Raw genomic sequence first — 814 nt, 5'->3', positions numbered from 1 at the left:
GGAGGGCTGGAGGGAGGGAGGGAGGGAGGGATGCCTGGAGGATGCGGCGCTTCCCCCTCCTGAAATCGAACGCTTTTTGCAAAATCCCTGATTTCCGGCATTTCCCTCTCCCCCTGCACTTGGCTCGGCCCTTCCCCCGGCGCCACTGGGCGAGAGTTTACAAGCCGCTTTGCAAAGGCTGACGGTGCTGTAGTCGTTTACGAGTCGGTTTGCAAAGCCCAGTATTGCCGCGTTAGTTTACACTCGCTTCGCAAAGCCTGCTGGTGTTGCTTTCGTTTACAAGTCATTGCCCAAAACCCGATGATGTTATGCTGGTTTATGAGTCATTTTTGCAAAGACTTCATGATGTTATATTAATTTACAAGCCGGTCTGCAGAGCCTGGTGGTGTTGCATTAGTTTACAAGTCATTTTAGAAAGCCTGCTGGTGTTACACTAGTTTACAGGTCGCTCTGCAAAGCCTGATGGCGTTGTTAGTTTGTGAGCTGTTAATTTTTTTTTGGAGCCTCCTTCGTGCTGAGGTTTCCTGCTTTTGCAAGGCCAAGGGGACGGGTTAATTATTAATTATGGACGGAGACATGGGTGCTGCCATCCATGCATGCCCATCCCCGCTGTGTCTCGGTCCCCTCTCCCACGCTTTTCAGGGAGCCAGCCATCCCCGTGCCAAGCCGGTTCAGCTCACTCATCTGGCGTTTGCTGTGTGATCACAGGCCAAAGGAGGAGGGAGCCACACACAGCGGCTTGCGAGCAACAGTTTGCACCCCTCACGTGATAATATCTTTTTTTGGTGGTTGTTTTTTGCAGCGTGCCAGCGCC

Source organism: Aptenodytes forsteri, unplaced genomic scaffold (assembly GCF_000699145.1).
Source record: "Aptenodytes forsteri isolate BGI_AS27 unplaced genomic scaffold, ASM69914v1 Scaffold349, whole genome shotgun sequence".
In the NCBI taxonomy this organism is placed as follows: Eukaryota; Metazoa; Chordata; class Aves; order Sphenisciformes; family Spheniscidae; genus Aptenodytes; species Aptenodytes forsteri.
The sequence above is the reverse complement of the archived record's forward strand: the minus strand, read 5'-3'. Positions refer to the sequence as shown.